We start from the raw sequence: 22,005 nt of genomic DNA, 5'->3' as shown, positions 1-22,005 counted from the left end.
TTCCAAGCCCTCCTCAGGATCTGAAGGACAGTGATGAAGGAAACTTCTCCAAATGGGCATTATTAAGACATTATATTTGTTTGTCTGGCATGTCTGGAGTGAGAGATGACCAGAAAGGCCAGTCACTAATGACTAATGGTTTTTCCAGATGGTCAGTGACTTGGAAGGAATGGGATTGGCAAATAGATGACAAGGAAGTGTGCGAAAGAGGTATATGACGGACTTCCTCTAATGTGTACAAACTGTGAAGATAGTTGTGTCCTATCTGAATACATCTGATATATTAAAGGTATATACTGCAGAAGAGACTCAATAGTCAGCTGGACAAAATGGCACACTCAGTGGATGTCAGTCAGCATCTTTTCCCAGCCACCCAGGTGCTTGCTCAATGGACCCATGAGCAAAGTGGCTATGATGGTAGGGATGGAGGCTATGCCTGTGCTCACCAATGTAGACTTTCCGTTGCCCAGGCTTACTTTGCTGACACTACTGCCAAGTGTTTAATCTGTCAAGAGCAGAGAACAACTTTAAGTCCCTGACATGGCACTACTCCCAGGGCCAACGAACCAGCCATCTGGTGGAAGGTTAATTACATTGGACTTCTTCCATCATAAAGGGAGCAAAGATTCATCTTCATTGGAATAATTGCGTATTTTGAAATGGATTTGCCTTTATTACTTATGATGCTTTTGCCAGCACCTCTATGTGTGAACTCACAAAATGCCTTATCTACCATCAGTGCATTCTACTCAACATTGCATCTGATTGGGGAACTCATTTCACTGCAAAGGAAGTGCAGCAATGGACCTACGCCAGTAGAATTAACTGGGCTTACCACATACAACATCACTTGGAAGCAGCTGGCTTAACTGAATGGTGAAATGCTTACTGAAGACTCCGTTATGGTCCCAGCTGGGAGACAATACCATGGAAAAATGGGATTCTGTGTTACTTGATATGTTTTGACTCAGAGACCATTGTATGTTACTGTCTTTTCCATAGCCAAAATATTTAATACATTTGAATCAAAGTGTGGCAGTGAGAGTGGCTCCTCTCACAATGTCACCTAGTAACCTACTCTCGGAATTTTTCCTTCCTTACCTGGAAACTTTGCTGCTGACTTAGAGACCTTGTGTCTAAGGGGAGAGTGCTTCCATTAGGAGATGCAACAATGGTTCCACTAAATTGTACAATGAGACTACCACCAGGCCATTTGGGGTTCTTTATACCACTGAAGCAAAAGTCAAAAATAGGAGCTAATCTACTGGCTGGAGTGATTGATCCTGATTACAAAGAGGAAATTGGCTATTGGCTTGCTTCTATACAATCACAAGGTAAGGAGGACAGCCTGGAACCCAGGGGATTCTCTGGGGATCCTATTAGTACTTCCATGTCCAATATTAAGGTTAATGAAAAATGACCGCAACTGAAAAAAGGTAGGGCATTTGAGGCTTGGACTCTTTGGAAATAAAGATTTGGGTCACTCCACCAAATAAAGAATTCCAACTAGCTGAGGTTCTGGCTTAGGGCAGGGGAAACACTGAGTAGAGGAAGAGGAAACCATAAATATCAATTATTGCCTTGTGAACAATGACAGAAATCAGGCCTGAAGTATCTTTGCATATTTTCTATTGGCTTGTTATATGCATGTGTTTATATGCATTTACTAACCACTTTCTTCTTTTCACAACTTCTCATTTTTATTTTAGATTCAAGTTGTTGGCAGTTGTACTAGTTTACTAGGGCTGCTCCAACAAAGTACCACACACTTGGTGGCTTAAAACAACAGAAACATATTCTCGCACAGTTCTAGAGTCTATAAGTCTGGAATTAAGGTGTCAGCAGGGTTGGTTCCTTTCAGAAGCTCTGAGGGAGGGAAGGGTGTTCCATGCCTTTCTTCTAGGTTCTGGTGGCTGCTGGCAATCCTTGGCATTCCTTGGCTTATGATGCATCACTCCAATCTCTGCCTCTGTCTGTACATCATTCTCTCTTCTGAGTGTCCATGTGTCTCACATCCCCCTCTTCTTTGTCTTATAGGGACACCAGGCATTGGATTCAGGGTCCACCTTCAATCCAGGATGATTTCATCTCAAGATTTAATTACATCTGCAAAGACCCTATTTTTAAATAAGGTCCCAATCACAGGTCCTGGGGTTTAGGACTTACAAAGATCTTTTTGAGGCCACAATGCAACTCTTCACAGAAATTAACTTTACAATTTTTCTTTAGGTAACAGAATATTTTGTGCAATTGTGAATGAATTTGAGGATTGATTTCTATAGCCAATGATGAATACAATGACTCTTAGGACTCTCTGTCTCCTCATTTTGGGGAAAGGGTGAACCTCACTTGTAAGAAAGAGAGCTGTATCTAATTACATGGAAAGATAGCAGTGCTTTGTTGCAGAAAGGCACATGCAAAGCTGAGTGGTCAAGTAGGTTCCTGAAGTGCATGTGGCTGCTGCATTATGGGCAGCTTCTCTAGCGTCTGACTACTGCAACACATGCAGCTCCTTCAGTTCTCAACTACTGCAGCAATGCCCCCCCCAGCCTCCGCGAGGTCAGGTGAGAGAGCCTCCAGCGAGACATCTCCCTGTGAACTGCTTTCCCCAGCACCTGGAGAGTGAATTTGCAGTGAATTCCCTCTGTGAAGCATCATAGATTCCACATCACTCACTGATTCCTGGTCTGCCCTCTCTGATAATGTCTGGAGCTCAGCCATGGTGATGTGTAGAGGGAGGGCCGATGGGAAGAAGCTCTTCCTTGGGTGCTCCATCTCAGCCCGAGGGGTAGTGCCTTCTCCTTATGTGTGCTATTCCTATGTTCTTTAGAGTTTTCTTTGTTTCTTCCTAGTCATTCTCTCAGTACTTCAATCCCCTGTTATAGTTTAATATTCTTTACATTACTGTCTCTACCCAAATTACTGTGTGGTTCATTTTTTCTCATTGGCTTATTACCCCACCTTCCTGGCCACTGTGATTGTTTGGGAAGAAAGTATGTGACCAAGGCAGACCAAAGAATATCCTACCCCAGGATTTATTGAGGTGCAGCTGGGAAAAAGAGCAATTTCCTTTTCTGGTACTGAAACTGGGAGGATATGAATGGAAAGCAATAGCTAACATAGCACAGTGAGAAAGAGGACAACATTCACTAGCAGATAACAAAGCTGATGTGGAGAAAGAAGCAGAGACAAAACATGGAGGGAAAAGAGAAGCAAGTGTAAAACTGGATGGAAATGCTCAATAGTATAAAGATGTCAATTCTCCTTAAATGTGTCCATAAATTTAATGTTATACAATTAATAGCCCATGATGATTTTTATGAAATCATTCAGATTCTAAATTTCATCTGGAAAAGAAAATGCAAGAGCATAACATAGAAACTTTTGCAAAAAAAGAACAATAGCATTGTCAGATATAAAAATACACTGAAAAACATTAATAATTAGTACAGTGTAGTATTGGGACAGGAATGGACAAAAATATGAGTAGAAAAGAATAGAAAATATAGATCCATATATTTAAAGAAATCTAGCAAATGATAAAGGTAACATTTCAATTCTGTTGGAAAGAGATAAGCTATCAATAAATGGTGTGGTCAATTTGCAACATATATATATATATATATATATAATCAGTTCTTTATTTCATAACAAAAGTAAATTCCACATGGGTTACAGATCCCAGTTGTCTCTGATCTTAGCTCCCTTTTGGAGAAGCTCTTTATGAGATTTGTCAAATGTATGAGTTTCAAGATCCTTAGTTCTGTTAGGTTTTATTGTGAAATCTTATCCATTATCCACATAATTAATTTAGAAATGATTATATATGAATATATTTTCTTTGTAGAAATTCAGACCATACACACACACACACACACACACACACACACACACACACACAGTGAAGTCTCCTTTAACTCTCTTATTCCCGTCAATCTACTTCCTTCCTTAGAATTATACTGTACGTGACATCTACTTGATAGATCCAGAAATTCTCCACTGTGTTAGTCTTCTGGTGGCCCTACAGACTGGTTTTCACTGCTGCTGTGAATTAATTTTTATGTTTATATTTCTTCTGTTAATATGAGTTTTGAAAGGTTAAGGAAGTAAATACGTGTTTTTAGCTACCTTCTTGAAACCTAAGTTCATTTGATCATTTAAAAAAATAATTCAATTTATAAGTAAGATAAAACAAAGGTAAATATAAACATTATTTTGAAAATTGTTCCATGCATGCCTGTAATCCCGGCTACTCAGGAGGCTGAGGTGGGAGGATTACTTGAGTTCAGGAGTTGGAGACTACCCTGGACAACATAAGGAGACCCCCATCTCGGCGGGGGGGGGGGGGTAGCAAAGAACAAGAAAATGCATTTCACTCTCTAGTGGTGGGAAAGTTATCCACTTTATTTCTACTCTGGAGACATCATGCATACATACTTAATAACACAATTAACTTGGAGAAAGAGGATAGCGGTCTATGTAAGTGTCCTTAAGACTTGTATTGTTTGAAAGAGGAGTTAAGATATGATTAATTTTAGATCTAGTTGTTAAATAAGAGTTCTAAGACTACTATTAATACTATCACCAGAGAACAAAAATAGAATGTATTAATTTCCATCTCGTGGAAGGCAAAAAAGGAAATAAAAAATGAATGATTAAATTCTATATAAAGTCAAGAGAAGATAAAAAAAAGAAACATAGAAAAGGTAAGGTGAATAGGAGAAACATAAGAGAGTGGAAACAAGTTCTAAATTTTCAGTAACCATAATACAAGTAAATGGATTAAATTCACCCTCAGAAATACAGAAAATATGATAATGGATGAAAATAATTCAACTGTATTTTGTGTACAAGTATACTGAGCTTCCCAGTTAAAAGACAAAAATTTTTCTGGTGGGCCAAAAAAAAAAAAAAAATTAAACAAAAATAAACTCTATTATATCCAAAAGAGTCCTTGTATTTAAAGAATGGAAAGATGGAAAGTTAAAAAATTGAAAGGATTCCAGGAAAATACTAACCATAAAAACTAATAACTGTATTAATATCAGGCAAAATGAAAGCAAAAATTAATAGATACAGGATGAAAAACTGGCAAATTTATACCAGAGTGAATATGCCAATAAATCTCTCTGAATAAAGCACATAAAAGTTAGCAAGATAGAGAAGATTTAATTAACACAATTAATAAGCCAGTTATTTGCTTTAAAGAGGAAAGTCTGAAAATTCATCGGTTAAATATCCAATTTAAGAAGGTAGAGGAAAAAAAGCACAAGAAACTCCAAGAAAGCAGAAAAACTACATGATGAAGACAGAAATTAATGAAATAGAAAATAGGAAGGATTCTATTAATATTTTTTAAAGGTAATAAAATATTAATAGATAAACTTTGGGTGAGTCTAACCAAGAAAAACAAGAAATAAAGCCCAAAAAAACAATTAGGAATGAAAAAAGGGAGTCCTAACTTCAGATGTAGCAAAGACTGAAAAGATAAAAAAAGAGAACACTGTGAACAACTTTGTGCCGAAGTATTTGAACATCTTGAGGAAATGGAAAATTTCTTTAAAAAAATGATTTAGCAAAAGTGACTCAGGAGGAAAGGAATGGACCCTGGATTATGATAATTTACCACTCCTCCTGATGAAAATTAAAATGCTGAGACAAAAATCAAAAAGCCTTTCTTCGAAGCAAATACTGAAAAGAGAGTAAGAAACTATTATATAAAACCAAAATTAAGAACAAAGAAGAGCCAAGAAAGGTCAATGAGCTTTAGAAGGTGTTTATGATCTGTGAGCATTTGCCAGTGCTGAGAATTTGAAATTTCACTTTGATGTGTTCACTAAGTGAAGGGTACTGCAATCATCCAGGGATGGCACAAAGTGGGAAGTTGGACAGGAGGCCCTCCTGACAATACGGTGCGGTGCGACATAAAAGGGCTATATCCTCGGGGTAAGAATGTTCCTGAAGTAAACAAGTCTTCTTGTGGTTGTCTCCTTCACCTTAGTGGGCCAGGGAATTTGAAGCTTTGAACTTAGATTAAGGTGCTCTCAGACCGATAGAGTTACTAGCTGCAGAGCAGAAACAAAGCAATCTCCCTGTAAGAAGGTAGATTCCTATTAGGGTAGGATAATTAGGATTCAAATTATTCCTATAAATACACTTTCAAGTACTGTTACCCGCATGTGTGTAGTCAAATTTATTTATTTATTTATTTCACTACAGGAGGCCAAGGGAGGGGGGGAGGGTTTTTGACTTGAGGCCAGGAGTTCAAGACCAGCCTGAGCAATATAGTGAGACCCCCTTCTCTAAAAAAATGTTTTAAAAATTAGCCAGGTCTGGTGGGTTCTGCCTGTAGTCCCAGCTACTCAGGAGGCTGCAGTGAGCTATGATGACGCTGCTGCACTCCAGCCTGGGTGACAGAGCACGACCTTGTTTCTTTAAAAAAAGAAAAGAGAAGAAAAGGAAGATATTATAATTATAAACACAAAGATCAGGATGGTTTTACTTTTGGTGGGATGTAGGGGGATGCAATAGGTAAGAAGTTAGACTTTTGATCGTTTGTGATGTCTTCTCTGTTGGATTATTTGTCAAGCCTGCACTAGCAGTACATTCATTAAAGTAAAACTAAGACAAAAATTTCATTTATCACCATTATTTTTTCTTGTTCTAGCTAATATAGTGAGACAAGAAAAAGAAAGAACAGCAATAAAGGCAGAGTTAAATGATTTCTATTTGTAGATGATGGTATTGTTTGGAAAACTCAGTAAAATCAATTAATAATATCTGTCAAAACTAATGAAACTTCAACAGTGATTGTTTATTGGTAGCAATATCTGCCATTTGTTGGGTATCTACTACATGCCAAAAACTCTGCTCAACGCTTTCTATTCCCTGTCTCAGTTAATCTTCAGAAGCAACCCTATGTGTTGTTGGTATCTCTACAAAGATGAGCAAAAATTTTAGGTTGAGTAACTTGTCCAATTTGGAATTAGGCAAAGCAAGTTCGAATTATTGTCCTGCCACTTGGACAAGCTACTCAACCTAAAATTTTTGCTCATCTTTGTAGAGATACCAACAACACATAGGGTTGCTTCTGAAGATTAACTGAGACAGGGAATAGAAAGCGTTGGGCAGAGTTGTTTTTTTTTTTTCTAAAGTACACACACCTCAAATGGACCAAATCTATATGCAAAGTGAACAAAACTTTCTCTCCTGAACAGTGCTGCAGAAGACAAATAAATACAATTCTTTTTCTCTGTCTTGCCTTTTTTAGACACCATGCAGACTGCTACCTTTTCTGTTAACTTTTTTTTTCTTCAGAGGAGTTACAGTATTACTAATCAGTACTGGTTTTTCAACCTGAAACTATGCCTCAGTTGGATGGGGGTGGTTTTGTACTTTACCTCTAAGCAGCTATTAGAGTTGCTTTCATTAGGAGTTGTTTCTTTCTATTAATAGTTTTCCTCTTAGATGGTAGTTTTACGCATAAGGAGTAATTTTAGCACATTTTTTGGGGTATGGAAATTAAACACACATAACAACATACAACCAGTGTTTTCTAACTCATTTATAACTTGTCATAATCTTTGAGCTTGTTATTTTCATACCTTCCATTTGGAAAGTGCTGGGACCATCCTCACTTCACACCATTCCTTACCACTCCACTGATCTCTGGAGTGTGCTTCTTGGGCTTGTTCATGAAGGCTTCGTCCTACCAGCCTCTTCTGACTTCTAAGCCCAGTCTTAGTAGGTTCAGGTTCAGTGTTAAGTCAGTTTTGGAATCATAAGTTACAGCTAGAAGGGACTTTAGAGATCATCTGATTCTGTTTTAGAAATAGGGAAACAAAGGCCCACACTATTGTTCCTATTAGTTTTCTCAAGAACGTGGTTCTCCATCCTTTGGTTGCTGAGGTTTTTGCTTTTCTTTCTTCTCAAACCCAAAACCTACTCAGTAACAATAAACATCCCAGCTGTGAAACTGCCGAAGAGCAAATGAAAAACAAGGCTGCCACCGTGTGGTGTGGTACAGAAAAGAAGGGGTTATGCAAAGAAGTGAAGTGTGAGAATTGGGAAAATGATGCAGGGTAAATTTCTATTCATCGTAACAGAAATTGCCAACTTTTTGTAATTGTTATCACGACTCAGTGAAATTTACAAGAACTCCAAATCCTCTTTAAGCTACATTAGGAATTTCTGGCACAGCTGTTAGACTTAGCCATGGAGCTGTGTTAAATTCCAGGAAGATTTTATAATTGACGGATGTCCACAGATTGAGAGGTCTATAGAAAGCCCTTAGGAATATACTTTTATCTAAAAATAGGGCTATGCCACACAGCCATTGAGTGCCAGGAAAAGTAAATGAATAAAAATAAAAATAGGCCTAGATAAGGATAATTTTTTATAAAATAAAATTAAGTAAAATAGTAGTAGAGGATATGAAATTCTTAAAATTTATTTTTTGTTCCTATCTTTTTTCACAATCAGATAATTTTGGCATGATAGTCATGTGATATAAATGAGATGATTTAAACAGAATTTAATGGATGCTAAGTGAAGGAAATATTGAAGTATTAAATATCTAAATCGACTCTTCTTTCAGTGGTTACATAAGTCCTATTCTAGTTTGCATGTCACAGAAATGCACACTGAGATCTATTTTGGAGCACAAGGGACTTCACTACTTGAGTTTCGTAGAGGCCACTCTGTGGATATGTTGCTTCTAGCAAGTGGATTCAGGGGAAGAAGAAAGGCAATGAAAAATAAGCCCACTAAAAATACTGTATCAGTTGCATCCTTGTCCTACATGGTTGAAGATTGCTCATGGCATGTGCCCATATGTCTGCCCTACTTCATGTGGAATCAATGAGAATGGGCAGGGGGCACCACATCAGTGGCTCTTCCCCCGATAATCTGAAAGGGTTACAAATCGGCTGCTCCCAAGAAAGCAGCTTAACATTCTTAAAACAGCCTAATAATCTTAAAGGAGCAGTTTCCTTTATTAATTGAAAGTAGCTGAAAAATATATAGCTTATATCACCTCATTTTAGCATATATTTCATTTTATTTTTTAAGAGATGGGGTCTTGCTGTGCTGCCCATGCTGGCCTTGAACTCCTAGGCTCACGTGATCTTCCCGCCTCAGCTTTCCAAGTAGCTGAGACTATGGGTACATACCACCATGCCCAGCTATTTTATATTTTTAAATCTTAAAAATATAGAATATTTGAAAGAAAGAAAATTATACAACAGAGGGGAAGCAAAGGGTGACCAGATGGGCCTGGCCTCATGGTACCGCAAGAAGCTGAGTCAGACCTATTTAGATTCCAACTCCAGTGCCACCACTCAGATGATGACTTTGGTCAAGTTATTTAATCTCTCTAGTCTTCAGTTTCCTCATCTGGAAACTAGGATAAAAATGTCCATTCACTGGGTTGTGACAAGCATTACACAAGAAAAGGCAGGCACAGCACTTAGCACAGTGCCTGGCAGTGCTCAGTACTCCACAAAAGTTAGGCTGCTAGAATAACCCAGCACTAGAGATGTGTACACAACCAGACTCTAAGCATTCTCACAAGGAAATTATCAACAGTCACAGAGAAAAACTTAACTTCTATTATATGTTTTAGACACTCACAGAAAAGACATGTCATCCAAAAGTAACAGTTGAATGTCAGCAGGATTTCTCAAAGGTAGGACCTTAGTTCAGTCACCACATTGTCAGCCTAGAACCTGGAATTTATCACATTATTAACAAAATTAGTCTCTTGGTGAGAAATTCAGCCCGAGTTAGTGAATAGAGCACCGATTTTCCAGTCAAATGGTCCTAAGTTCAGGTTTTTAGATTCATCACTTACTAGCTGTGCTTGTCTTTGAGCTTCAGTTTCCTCATATGTAAAACACGAACAAGAGTAGTAGCAAAGTACTTTTACCTTGCTTACCAAAAGTACAGTGCTCATTATATTATCCCTTACCAGGGAGGTAAGATATGCAAACACCCAACCTAGAGCAAGTCTCAATTAATGTTGTTTGTTCCCTCGGAGTTCTTTGATGGTGGTGGTGGTGGTGGTAGTGGTGGTAAATAGTGGTGTCTAGAGAAACTCTGGGATTTAGGAACCTGGGAAGTTGATTGAAAAATCCATTTTGTTTGATGAATAGAAAAATAAAAGCACCGGAATAAAATGGTTTGGTAGTGTTCCAATTATCAATTCGTTGTCCCTCAGCTCCAAATCCACACTTGATTGATTGCCTGTTCGGCTGAAAATCCACTGTTCTGGAGTTGGACCCTATACGCATCTGTCCTTTGCAGTTGGCATGATGTTAAGCTTTATCAGTAGAGGGCGCTAGAGGGACACTGCAAGAGGAAGGGTTTCCTCTTTCTGATTCACCCACTGTGCTTTTCTCTGCAGGCTTTTGCAGACCCGGCTCCTGCAGCAGGTGTGGCAGCCAGCGGCATCTGGTGGCCAGAACACAGCACCTCCCCTGTGGAGATCACCCAGCGTCTCCTCGGACATCTTTACAATGACTTCTTAGGTATGGCACCTCTTGTGTGTGGCTTTCCCTTAAATATAAGAGGGCAAATTCTGAGCCATTGGTTCCCAGCTTGCCGGCCTCTAACTGCCTGCACCCAGAGGTTTTCTGCTTGCCAGTTCCCGCTGAAATTCCTAGTTTGCTTGTTTTTGTTCGGAGCAGCCATGGGCCAGCTCTGGTCTGAATCAAGCCGGGAGCCTCTCCTCTGTCCAGTGGGCTTCCCCAGTGAGGTCTGAATCCCAGCCTGGGGAAGGGAGCCTCTCTTCCAAGTTTGTTCCCTTGGTGGGTATACTTGATAAGCCCTGAGGTTCTCCCTTTATAGTTAATCTGCTACTGTCCTTAACTTTTAAATTTAACTTGTTCAAATTATAGTATGGTTTCTGCCCTTGGATTGGGCAGTGACTGCAAAGATGAAAACCCGGTGAATGGTGCTTTATACCATTAAAGTACCTTTCTTGTGACCAAATTTCCTGTTTCTCATCTTTCTGGGAAATTCAGAATAAATAATGGAGATTTTGTTTCTTTATGTGGATCATGTCCCCTTTATCAATCCATCTTTGGCTCAGATGTTGAAATTTCACTGAACAGTCAAATAAATATTGATGGGAGCCTGCAAATGTTCTGCCTCTTCCAGTTGTGGGTTGATTTAATTGGCTGATTTGTGCCATCCTAGAATCCACCTTGTTCACAGGGCAGCTTACACCTTCCCACTGAGGTGACTGAGAAAACCTCTGTGGAGGAGTTGGCATTTGAGTTGGACCCTGAAGGAAGGATGGGATTTTACAAAACTGAAATATAGCCACAATCATGGGAATATTCCAGGCAGAAGGAAAAGATGCAGAGGTGTAACCATGTATCTGGAACGAACATATCGGATAGGGTAAAAGTAGGAATAGTGTTGGGAAGGAAGTAGAGTCAGATCATAGAAGGCCTTGAAGACCAGGCAAAGAGACATGGAGAGATGTCATGTTTTCATGAACATTTGGCTTTGGTGGAGAACAGATAGAATTGGGGCGTGCCCCTAAGATCTAAGCAAAAACACTAATGAGAAAGCTATTATAGTAACCAACATGGGAGGCAGTTTGGACTGATGATAAAGCCACTAGGGTTGGGGAATTGGAAAGGAAGGAATGGATGTATAAAACTACGTAAAGGAAGAATACAAGCGATCCTGCATGGGTGGATAGAAGAGAGGAGAGCAGTCTGTGTGTGCCAACAGAGATGGAGGATCACGTAGGGAGAAGGTGTTAGTGTTGATTTTCCAGTGCGACTGGAATGTGCTGTGAGGAGTGGAAAGCCCCTGTAACAAATATAACTGATAGGCTGATGTAATACAAACATTTGTTTATCTCTTATTGCTTCTTTGAAAAGAGTTCAGTGGGGAAAGATATTCTTATTCCCCTGAATGAAAATTTGGCAGGTCCCATACTTTTTGTGCTAATTCTTAGAAAGTAGACAATTCTAAGTGTCACAGAGTCTGAATTCAGTAATTAGAAAGTGCCACAAGATATTAATAGAAATTCCAAACTGTTAATATATTATGTGTTGAACGTCAACTCACCAGCACAGATTTGCTGAGGCTAGAAGGAGAAAAGAAACGTGTAGCTGGCTTCATCTCAGTCTCTCCCCTATTTTTTTCTCCTTCTCTACCCCTCACCCTGCCAGTTTCTCATCCCCAAAAGTTGACACAGGAAGGGGCAGGTCTGAAGACTTGTAAGGGGAAAGGCAAGATGTTATAAGAACGGGGTATTGTTAATTTAGCTCCACATGCTCTGGACCTGAGGATGTTTAGAGCCAACCTTTCTCTTGTGGGCACTGTCCCTTGTTCCAAGCAGATGCATCTCTACTTCAGGTAGCAACTTGAGGCTCTATCTGTGGACTTTATCATTCTGCTTGGGTCCCTCTGCCTCTCCAGGTGGTCTGCTTGGACTGGGCCTTAGGTGACCTGGTGCTGGCTCTCCCTCCTGTGGGTGATAAGCACTGGGAATATGTAATCATGCATTGCTTAGTGATGGGGATCCATTCTGAGAAATGTGTCGTTAGGCAATTTTGTCATTGTGCTAACATCATAGCACTTACAAAGACCTAGATGGTACAGCCTACTGTACACCTAGGCTATATGGTATAGCCTATTGCTCCCAGGCTACAAACCTGTACAGTATATTACTGTACAGAATACTGTAGGCAATTGTAACACAATGGTCAGTAATTGTGTATAGTAAAATTATGGCATTATAATCTTATGGGACCAGTGTCATATATGCAGTCCATCTTTGATTGAAATGTCGTTATTTGGCCTGTGACTGTCATAGATCCCAGCACAGTATCCCTCTCCTGGCTCTGCCACAGAGGAAGTGAGCCTCTGCAGCCTCAGGGAGGAGTCAACCCAGGGGAACCTCCCCTTCCCTGCGAGGTGGCAGGTCCTTGGGATGAGATTGGGATGGGACTCACAGCTCAGCCCCATACCAAACACAGTATCTTCTTCCAAAGATATTCTCACAAAAATCTTCTTTCTCTCCACGCTCACTGGTTCCTTTTATATTCTTGATTTGGTTGAAAAGCTCAAAGGTCATGCAGCCCATTTTTGAAACGTTTTCTCTATAAATTCTTCATAAGGGTCTCTGTCTTAAATCTTACATCTGTTACAGCGTGCTGTCTCAGCAGAAAGTTCAATATGAACATTCTCTTACACAAAGGCTAATCCTAATGATACTTTTCTTCCCTGAATTTCTTTTATAAAGCATAAATGAAGTCAATGCCATAATTTTTATATTAAAATGTATATAAGTGTATACATTTTTATAAACTAAATTTATATATTTACTTAAATACATATAAAATATATATATTTATGCACTACATGTATTTTTTTCACTCTTTTATTCTAAGAAAATTTTAAAACAGCTTTCCTAGATTTGGTGTATTAACTTCCTTTTGCTGCTGTTGAAAATCACCACAAACTTAATGGCTCAAAACAATATGAATTTATTATCTTACAGTTCTGGAAGTCAGAAGTTTGAAATTAGTTTCACTGGGCTAAAATCAAGGTGTCAGCAGGACTGCATTCTTTCTGAGAGCTCTAGGGAAGAGTCTGTTTCCGTCTTGTCCAGCTCCTAAAGGTTGCCAGCATTTTGGCTGTGGCCTCATTCTGTCTTCAAAGCCAGAAATGGCTGATTGGCTGAGTCTGACAGATTCTTCTGCCAGACATAGCAGCACCCTTGTGATTGCACTGGGCTTGCCTGGCTGGTCCAGGACAATTGCTCTGTCTTAAAGTCAGCTACAGCTGATTTGTAAGCTTAATTCTGTCTGCAGCTTTAATTCTCTTCTGCCTTATACATCAGTCAAGGTTCAGCCAGAGAAGCAGAACCAGTAGGAGAAATACATTAAGAGATTTATTGCGAGGAGTTGGCTTACGTGATTATGGGGGCTGGCTAGTCAAGTCTGAAATGCAGGCTTTCGTGGTCATTCAAGGACATGCAAAGAGTAGAAAAAAATTTGAGTCGACTGCCACAGGGCCTGTCCCAGCTGAGGTTAAGAACAAGGAGATGTTCTGCCTTCTTGTCTCAGTTTTCATACAGAGGTGTCCAGAGGACGGAGCCAGTGGGGGACAGTGCAGTGTAGTGCAAGAAGCTCCAGCTCTGGGGACAGTCAGATGAGATTTGAATTCCAGTCGTGACACCTGTTAGTGGAGCAGCCTCAGGCAAGTCACATAACACTTCTCAAGCTTCCTTTTGCTTTTTAAAGAAACTTTTTGTGATAGTTGTAGCATTTTCACTTTTGTAAAATAGAATAGAATCTACTAGGATAAGTTGTTTTTAAGACTTAAGATTGTAATCTATGTGAAATATGTTTGCATAAATATGAAATGTATACACATGCCCCTAGGATTTTAGGATCAATATTTGCTAATTCAGTGCTTGCAACTACTTTATAGAATGTAACTACCACAAATAATGAGCATTGGTTGTGCTAAGAAATGCACCAGTGTATCTTCTATATATTCTTTACTTTTATGCATGGTAACAACCCAATTTTCCCTTGGTAATCTGGACAAATCACTCCAGCCAATACAGCAACCCCTTCTTTGCCTGTGAATGTTATATGAGTAGAATCATAAGTTATGTAAACTTTAGGGATTGTCTTTTTCACTTAGCATAATTCCCTGTAGATTTATCTAGGTTGTTATGTATTAATAGCTTGTTCCTTTTTACTGCTCAGTAGTATTTCATGGTATGGATATACCAGAGTTTATTTAACCATTCATCTGTTGAAAGATCTGGGTGTTTCCAGTTTGGGGCTATTATGAATAAAGCTTCTATAAGCACTCATGTATAGGTTTTTGTGTGAACACAAGTCTTTGTTTTCTAAGTGTCTGCCAGTGTGTGGTAGTTGTGTGTTTAGTTTTTGAAGAAATGACCAAGCTGTTTTCTAGAGGGGTTACATTTTACATTCACACCAGGAATGTATGAGTGATTCATTTTTCTGCATATTCACTGGCATTTTATGTCACTGTGTTTTACTTTAGCCATTCTGAGAGGTGTGTAGTGATAGCTCATGTGGTTTTAATTTGCATTTCCCAAATGACTAATAATGTTGAATATCTTTTCTTGTGCATATTTTCCATCTGTATATCTTTGGTTACATTTCTCTTCTTACATTGTGTTTTAATTGAATTGTTTGCTGTTTATGGTTTAGTTTTGAAAGTTCTTAGTAAATTAGTAAATTCCAGATACTAATATTTTGTTGGATAGGTGGTTTGAATACAGTCATCCCTCAGTATCTGCAGGGATTGGTTGCAGGACCATCCCTGAAACCAAAATCCACACCTATTCAAGTCCCTGAGTATCCCTGTAAACCTGCCCCTCGAACACGAAAATCAGTCCTCTGTATCTAGGGTTTTCAAGTCATGCAAATACTGTATTTTTAATGGGAATTTGTTTGTGTTTTTGGAATACATTGAAAAAAATAAATATAGGTGGCTGACTGTATTTATTTAAAAAAATCCACATAAATGGACCTGTGAGGTTCAAACCCATGTTGTTCATGGGTAAATTGTATTTTCTTCCACTCTGTGGCTTGTGTTTTCATCCTTTTTGCAGGGTCATTCAAAGAGCAAAAGATTTTAATTTTGATAAGACCCAGTTTATTAATGTTTCCTTTTATGGTTATGCTTTTGATGTTGTTTTAGTCCATTCAGGCTGCTATAACAAAAATCCTGTAGACTGGTGGCTTAGCAACAGAAACTTATTTCTCACAATTCTGGAAGCTGGGAAGTTATTAGTTCTATAAGTTTTGTTTGTTTATAGATTGTTTGGGATTTTCTACATAGACAATTGTGTCATCTGTAAATAGGAATAGTTTTACTTTGTCCTTTCCAATCTGTATGCATTTTCTTTCTTTTTCTTGCCTTATTGCACTGGCTAGCACTTCTAGCACTATGTTGAATAAAAGTGGTGATATCTGACATCCTAGCCTTGTTCCTGATATTAGAAGGGGAAATATTCAATCTTTCACCATTTCATCCAAGTTGTCAAATTTGTGTGTCTGTAGAGTTGAGCATAGTATTCCCCATTTTATTCTTTTACTTCTGCAAAATCTGTAGCTACATCCCTTACTTAATTCATGGTATTGGTAATTTGTGTCTTCTCTCTTTTTTATTGTCAGTTTTGCTAGAAATTTGTTAATTCTATTGATCTTTTCAAAGAACTAGCTCTTTGTTTCATTGATTTTCTCTTATTTTTCTGCTTTAAATTTTATTAATTTCTTCTTTTGTCTTATTATTTTCTTCATTCTGCTTGCTGTGGGTTTATTTTGCTCTTCTTTTTCTAGGTTCTTGAGGTGGAGCTTAGACTGTTGATTTGAGACTTTTCTTTTTTTTAATATATGAATTTAGTACTACAAGTTTTTCTCTCACTATTTTAGCTATGTTCTACAAAATTTCATATGCTATATTTTTATTTTTATACAGTTCAATATATTTTTTATTTTCATTCCTCATTGCCCTATAGATTATTTTTAAGTGAGTTGTTTTATTTTCAAGTGTTTGGTGACTTTCCTTTTATCTTCTTTTTTTAAAAATTTCTAGTTTATTCCTTTGTGGTGAAAAAACATACCCTATATGATTTTAATTTTTTAGATTTGTTGAGATTTGTTATATGGCCCAGGATGTGGTCTTTTCTGATATATGTTTCAGTGGCACTTGTAAAGCATGTGTTTTCTGCTGTTGTTGGGTAGATAATTTTATAAATGTTGATTATATTTTATAAATGTTGATTCCTATGGTTGAAATTCTTCTATATCCTTGCTTATTTTCTGCTTTGTTTTCCTGTCATTTATTGAGTGAGGGATGATAATTCTTTAACTATACTTGTGGATTTGTTTAGTTATCCTTTTAGTTTTATCAGTTTTTGTTTCACACATTTCCCAGTTCTGTTGTTGGTTTATACACATTTAAGATTACTATGTTTTCTTGATGGGTTGACCCTTTTACTGTTATATAATGTCCTTCTTGATCTCTGGTAAATTTATGTGCTCTGAAATAGATGCTTTTATATTAATTAGAGTCACTTTTGCTTTTTTGATTAAATTTGCATGGCATATCTTTTTCCATCCTTTTACTGACTTGTTTTATTTAAAGTGAGTTTCCTGCAGACAGTGTATAGTGGAGTCAGGTTTTCAAATTCACTGTGCCAATGTCTATCTTTTAATTGGTGTATTTGGACCACTTACATTTAATGTAATTACTGACATGTAACAGATTTAAGTCTACCATTTTATTTTATTTTATTTTTTATTTTTTGTCTTTTGTTTCTGTTTTCTTTTTCCTGCCTTTCTATAGGTTACTTGGATATTTTAGAATTCCATTTTGTTATCTATGGTGTTTTTGGTGCATCTCTTTGTATAGCTTTATTAGTGGTTTCTCTAGGCATTACTGTGTATATATAATTATTGAAGTCTACTAGCATTATTTTATCAGTTCAAGTGAAATATAGAAATCTCACTGCTTCTAAGCATTATAGAAGGTACCATGTAACAAAACAACTGTATCCTTTAAAATTAAAAAAAAATCTCACTGATCTTTATGTTCATTTACTCTTCCCCATCTGCAATATGATTGTCTGTCTTAAACATTCTTTTTGCTTATATTTAGAACCATATCTGACAGTGTTATAGTAATTTTTGCTTCAACTGTCAAATATGATTTAGAAAACTCAAGAGAAGAATGAAATTCTCCTATATTTACCCACATTTTTCCTTACCTTGTTCCAAAGTTTCTTGTTTTATTATTTTCTTTCTTTCTTTCTTTCTTTTTTCTTTTTGAGACAGAGTCTTGCTCTGTTGCTTGGGCTGGAGTGCCGTGGCATCAGCCTAGCTCACAGCAACCTCAAACTTCTGGGCTCAAGCAATCCTCCTGCCTCAGCCTCCCGAGTAGCTGGGACTACAGGAGCGTGCCACCATGGCCAGCTAATTATTTCTATTTTAGTTGCCCAGCTAATTTTTTTTCTATTTTTTAGTAGAGATGGTGTCTTGCTATTGCTCAGGTTGGTCTTGAACTCTTGACCTTAAGTGATCCTCCCGCCTCAGCCTCCCAGAGTGCTAGGATTATAAGCGTGAGCCACTGCACCTTGCCATCATTTTCTTTCTATTTAAAAACTTTCTTCGGCCGGGTGCAGTGGCTCACGCCTGTAATCCTAGCCCTCTGGGAGGCCAAGGCGGGCGGATTGTTTGAGCTCAGGAGTTCAAGACCAGCCTGAGCAAGAACGAGACCCCGTCTCTACTAAAAATAGAAAGAAATTATATGGACAGCTAAAATATATATAGAAAAATTAGCCGGGCATGGTGGCGCATGCCTGTAGTCCCACCTACTCGGGAGGCTGAGGCAGTAGGATCGCTTAAGCCCAGGAGTTTGAGGTTGCTGTGAGCTAGACTGACACCACGGCACTCTAGCCCGGGTAACAGAGTGAGACTCTGTCTCAAAAAAAAAAAAAAAAAACTTTCTTTAGCCATTTTTTAAAGGTATGTCTGCTGGAAACTACTAATTAAAAATTTAATTCTCTGAGTTTTCCTTCATCTGAGATTGTCTTGACTTACCCTTTATTCCTGAAAGAAATTTTTTTCTGATTATAGGATTCTGCCTTAACATTTTTTTTTCCTTTCAACACCTAAAAATTATTGTGTCACTTCTTTCTGGCTTCCATTGTTTCTGATGATAAATTCATTGTTATTTGAATTGTTTTATCCACACAGGTAAGGTATCATTTTTCTCTGATGGCTTTCAAGGGTTTTTGTCTTTGGTCTTCAGAATTCTAATTATAATATATCTCAGCCTGGATTTCTTCCAGTTCACTGATTCTTTTCTCTGTTCCCTCCATTCTGCCATTGAGCTCATCCACTGAGGTTTTTATTTTGGTTACTGTATTTTTCAGTTCTAAAATTCCCATTTAGTTCTTCTTAATAGCTTCTTCCTCCCTTCCTCCTTACTCTCCCTCTCCTCCTCCTCTCTTCTTGTTGTTCTTCTTGGCTGAGAATTTGTTTCTTTGTTGAGGCTTTATATTGTCTTGTTTTGTTTCAAGCATATTTGTAATTCCTCATTGAAGCATTTTTATCATGGTTGCTTTAAAATATGTGTTAGGTAATTAGAACAGCTCTGTCATCTCGGTGTTGACATCTATTGCTTGTCTTTTTTCACTCACTTTGAGATCTTCCTGGTTCTTGGTATAGTGATTTTTCTATTTTAACCTGGAAATTTTTGTATTATGAAATGTTGTAATAAATTTGAGTGAACCTGATACTCATTGAGAAAGATAATGTAATTCATTATCAAATATTGAGAAAGATAATGTAATTCATTATCATATAATTTGTGAGTTCATTTATAAGATTCAAAAGAGAAAAAAAACGGAAGGACAAGTTCTAAAGATGAAAACATTTGGAAAGTTTATAAATTGATTGAGGAGAGGGCCCCTAAGATGGATGATACAGAGGGCTTGGCAAGTAGGGAATGAAAAATTAAGCTCCGCTGTCACAGGGTGCTGACTCTGATGACCTGTCATTCATAGTTTTTGTGTTGATTTTCCAGTAGTTGAGGTAAGTTTCTCCTGATGCATCTATCATATCCTGAAAATATGCTTAGGATCAAGAGTTTATATTTGCAAGATGGCTGCCTGTATTAGTATAGCAGAATGATGGCCCACTGCATATAGCTCATCCCCAAATGGTTGGAGATCCAATTTCAACCTTAGGAAAATAACAGTCTCCAGGACACCACCTTAGATGCAAGGAGGGAACTTCTGAAAGCATTTCTCCAGATACTTGCCCACCACTGGTTGGTTGGTTAATTTGGAGTGGAGGCAGGTGGGAGTGCTCCCTGGGACTAGTTTCATGAATGGCAGACTGAGACATCTATACCCTAGTGGCTAGAGTGTGGCAGGAGCAGCCATCATGTCTTGATAGCTGACCCTTCTGTAAACTGGCACAGTTGATGCTTTTGAGAACACAAGGCTGCCCTGCCCTTCTAGGTTTTTGCAGAGAAGAGATTGGGTCTTCTGAGGAAGGCCCAAGCTAAAAGTCAGGAACATGTCATCTCTTTCAGCTATTTCCAGTGTGTAGCACAGAATCATGCATACAGTGAATACTCAGTGATGATGCATGAAATGCAATGAGTTACTGTATATCATCATTCTAAGATGTAGTTTTTTCTCTACATCTCACATTTCTAAAATTGGGATGCATCTTAACATTGGTCTCTCTTTTTGAATAATTTATGTTGTTGGATCCATGCCAGACTTAATTGTAGTTAATGTCTTTAAAAAGATCATATTCTAATTCTGTATCAGAAAAATATTATTTCATGCACAGAAAGGCATAGAAATAGAGAAATAATATGTAGTAACAAAAGCAGTTGTCATTGGAAGAATATCTACAGTTCCATATTTCCTTACATATTAACATCCAAGTGCTTCTCAGGATGTAAGAAAGGAAGTAAACTGTGAGTAGATGATCCTGTCACATTTTGTTTCTGAGATATGTACAAAAGATTGCCTTATACAAGCTGTATTAGTTTCCTGTGGCTGCCTTAACAAATTACCGCAACTTGGTGCCTTAAGCCAACAGAAATTTATTCTCTTTTAATTTGGAGACCGAAAGTTCAGCATCAATTTCACTGGGTCAAAATCAAGATGTAGGCAAGGCCATGCTCTCGCTGGAGGTTTTAAGGGAGAATCCATTCCTTGCCTCTTCCTGCTTCTGTGGCTGTTGGTATTCCTTTGCTCATGGCTGCATCACTTTACATAATCTCTATTTCTTTTCATTTTTATTTTTTGAAGAGTTTGTGAGGTTTTTTAATTTCAATAGATTTCAGGGGTACAAAGTGTGTTTTGTTACATGGATAAATTGTATAATGGTGAAGTCAGGGCCTTTAGTGTACCTGTCACCAGAATAGTGTGCCTTGTACCCACTAGGTAAATTTATATCCCTCACTGTCCTGCCACCCACCTTCCTTCTTAGTTTTCTATGTCCATTATACCTGTGGTCCCCAACCCCTAGGCCAGTCCATGGCCTGTTAGGAACCGGGTCTCACAGCAGGAAGTGAGTGGCAGGCGTATGAACAAAGCCTCATCTGTATTTACAGCTGCTTCCCATTACTCACATCACTGCATAAGCTCCACCTCCTGTCAGATCAGTGACAGCATTAGATTCTCATAGGAGTGAAAACCCTACTGTAAACTGCACATGAGAGGGATCTAGGTTGCACATTCCTTATGAGAATCTAATGCCTGATGATCTGAAGTGGAGCTAAGGTGGTTAGGCTAGTGCTGGGGAGTGACTGCAAATGCAGATTATTGTTAGCAGAGAGTTTACTGCACAATAAATGCTTGAATCATCCCCAAACCATCCCCTCCCCCCAACCCAGTCCTTGGAAAAATTGTCTTCCATGAAACCAGTCCCTGGTGCCAAAAAGGTTTGGGACCACTGCATTACACCACTTTATGACCATATATGCCCATTGTTTAGCTCCTGCTTATAAGTGAGAACATGTATTTGTTTTTCCATTCCTGAGATACTTCCTTTAGGAAAATGTTTTCCAGTTCCATCCAAGTTGCTACAAAAGACATCATTTCATTCATTTTTTTATGGATAAGTAGTACTCCATGGTGTGTGTGTGTGTGTGTGTATACACACACACACACATATACATATACACACACACACCCCATATTTTCTTTATCCATTTATCAGTTGATGGGCACTTAAGTTGATTCCATATCCTTACAATTGTGAATTATGCTGCAATAAAAATTCAGGTACAGGTGTCTTTTTTATAAAATGACTTCTTTTCCTTTTTATTTGAGCCAATTTGAATAGATCTTTGTTCCTTATAACCAAATGACCCCTGTTAGTTTGAAAAATTCTCCTGGGTTTAGAGATGTCTTAGATTTCTTTTATTCTTTGTTGGAAAATATAATTTTGTGATGTAATGAGA

At 38.1% G+C, this 22,005-nt stretch overlaps 1 long non-coding RNA gene across 1 annotated transcript in view; it reads left to right on the top strand.

The window, feature by feature from the left end:
• The window catches only part of LOC123633290, an 83,354-nt gene that overhangs the window by 4,310 nt on the left and 57,039 nt on the right, over positions 1-22,005 (top strand). Inside the window, exon 2 of the long non-coding RNA XR_006733568.1 lies at positions 10,403-10,526. This is a non-coding gene — a long non-coding RNA (uncharacterized LOC123633290). The remainder of the gene's footprint in view (positions 1-10,402; positions 10,527-22,005) is intronic.

This window comes from Lemur catta, chromosome 2, assembly GCF_020740605.2.
Source record: "Lemur catta isolate mLemCat1 chromosome 2, mLemCat1.pri, whole genome shotgun sequence".
Taxonomy (NCBI): domain Eukaryota; kingdom Metazoa; phylum Chordata; class Mammalia; order Primates; family Lemuridae; genus Lemur; species Lemur catta.
The sequence above is the reverse complement of the archived record's forward strand: the minus strand, read 5'-3'. Positions and strand labels throughout refer to the sequence as shown.